At 43.4% G+C, this 2,606-nt stretch overlaps 1 pseudogene across 1 annotated transcript; it reads left to right on the forward strand.

Annotated features, from left to right (window-relative positions):
* Positions 1 to 949: 949 nt before the first annotated feature.
* Positions 950 to 1,524, forward strand: LOC308517037 (translationally-controlled tumor protein-like; annotated as a pseudogene). Its single transcript has one exon. The product of its transcript is annotated as a translationally-controlled tumor protein-like (transcript).
* The last annotated feature ends 1,082 nt before the right edge of the window (positions 1,525 to 2,606 follow it).

The following is a 2,606-nucleotide window of genomic DNA, read 5'->3' on the forward strand; positions in this document are numbered from 1 at the left end:
AGGTGCTGGCTGAAGGCAAAGGAGACATTGAATGCCAATGGAAAAAGGAGATTAAAACTATTAACTACAATCTCATTACCAGTTACTAAGATGAGGGCTACAGCTATGTCTTTTCTTTTTTTAAAATATATATATACTTTTTATTGATTTCAGAGAGTAACGGAGAGGGAAAGAGAGAGATAGAAATATCAATGGTGGGAGAGGCCCTAGGCATTGCTCAGTGGATAGAGCATCGGCTTGCAGACTGAAGGGTCCTGGGTTTAATTCCGGTCAAGGGCATATGCCCGAGTTGTGGGCTCAATCCCCAGTGTGTGTGTATAGGGGTGAGGGGTGGCAGGAGGCGGATCAATGATTCTCTCTCATCATTGATGTTTCTATCTCTCCCTCTCCCTTCCTCTCTGAAATCAATTTAAAAAAAGAAAACATTCTCTCTGTCTTTAATAGTGGCATTTTAATTATGATGTGTCTTGGCATGAACCTCTTTGGATTCCTCTTATTTGGGACTCTTTGTGCTTCCTGGACTTTTAAGTCTATTTCTTTCACCAGGCAGAAAAAGTTTTCTGTCATTATTTCTTCAAATAGGTTTTCAATATCTTGTTCTCTTTTTTTTATTTCCTGCACTCCCATAATTTGAATGTTGTTATGCTTGAAGTTGTCCCAGAGGCTCCTTACACTATTTTGATATTTTTGGATTATTTTTTCTCGTTGTTCTCTAGATGGGTGTTTTTTTGCTTCTGCATATTTCAAATCATTGATTTGATTCTCAGAATCCTCTACTCTACTGTTGAATCCCTGTAATTATTCTTTGTTTCAGTTAGTGTACACTTAATTTCTGACTGGTATTTTTTTGTTTTTGACATCCTCACTAAGATCTTTGAAAGTCTCACAAGTCCCTTGAAGCTCTGCGCTCCTGCTAAGGCAGCACCTCTATCCCCTTCCAGCCGCCATCATGATCATCTACCAGGACCTCATCAGCCGTGATGAGGTATTCTCCGATATCTACAAGATCCAGGAGATTGAAGACAGGTTGTGCCAGGAAGTAGAGGGGAAGATGATCAGTAGGACAGAGGGTAACATTGATGACTCGCTTATTGGTAGAAATGCTTCCACTGAAGGCCTGAGGGCAAAGATACCCAAAGCACAATAATCACTGGTGTTGACATTGTCATGAACCATCACTTGCAGGAAACCAGCTTCACAAAAGAAGCCGACAAGAAGTACATCAAAGATTACATGAAATCAATCAAAGGGAAGCTTGAAGAACAGAGACCAGAAAGAGTAAAGCCTTTTATGACAGGGGCTGCAGAACAAATCAAGCACATCCTTGCCAATTTCAAAAACTACCAGTTCTTTATTGGTGAAAACATGAATCCAGATGGCATGGTTTGCTCTGCTGGACTACTATGAGGATGGTGTGACCCCATATATGATTTTCTTTAAGGATGGTTTAGAAATGGAAAAATGTTAACAAATTGGGCAGTTTGGCTCTATCACCTGTTATTGTAACTGGCTGCTGCTTTTCATCCACACACCACGACTAGGACAAATGGGACTGATGTTATCTTGAGCTCTTCATTTATTTTGACCTTGATTCATTGGGAGTGGAGGCATTGTTTTTAAGAAAAAAACATGTCATGTAGGTTGTCTAAAAATAAAGTGCATTTAAATTCAAAAAAAAAATCCTTAAGCATCCTTATAACCATTGTTTTGAACTCTGTGTTCAGTTGTTTGCTTGCTTCCATTTCTTTCATTTGTGACATGTTTCTTTGTCTCTGCATTTAGGCTGCTTCCCTGTGTTTGTTTCTATGTATTAGGTAGAGCTGCTATGTCTCCTGGAATTGGTAGTGGCCTTGTGTAGTGGGTGTCCAATGGGGCCCAGGGGCTCAGCCTCCCCAGTCACCTGAGCTGGGCTCTCTAAGTGCACCCCTGTATGGACTGTGTGCACAGTCTTGTTGTATATGAACCTTGATTGCTGTTGGTATCACTGGGAGGAATTGACCTCCTGGCCAATTGGCTGTGAGGACCAACTTCAGTGGAAGAGTTGCTGTGCAGGAGATACCTCTAGGGAGCAGGACTTGCTTCAGGAGGGCTTTGGTGCTCACTGAGTCTTCCCCTTGAGTGTGTCGCTTGTGGATATGTAGAGTTGTAGTCTGATATGATCTGAAGCTGTCCACTGGGTGCATTGGTTCTGGGGTCTCCCAGGAGGTGCAAGTCAGCCACTGCTTGGGGCCACCTGGCAGGAGCTACCAAGCAATCTGCAGATGGCTACCACTTGTATTGGGCTTGGAAGTGCCCAGGTGAGGCCCAGCTGTGAAGGAGGGCAGGCTGGTGCTAGTGCCAGGTCTTGGGCCTCTTATTGATAGATTTGGGGCATGCTGATGCCAGCTGCTGCTTGTTTGAGAGACTTTAAGAGTCTGAAGCTTGAGCCAGGGTAAGCCATTCATATGGAAAAGCCACTGCAAACAGCTTGGGTGAGCTGCAAATTGTATGGAGCAAAGTCTCAAGGAATCACCACGGTGGAGCGAACAGTGTGGGCCACTATGATGGGAATTCAGATATGGCTTCCAGTTAGCTCTGTGACAGAGGAGGTCCAAGCATAGGAACAA

This window comes from Myotis nattereri (assembly GCF_964212035.1).
Source record: "Myotis nattereri genome assembly, chromosome: 3".
In the NCBI taxonomy this organism is placed as follows: domain Eukaryota; kingdom Metazoa; phylum Chordata; class Mammalia; order Chiroptera; family Vespertilionidae; genus Myotis; species Myotis nattereri.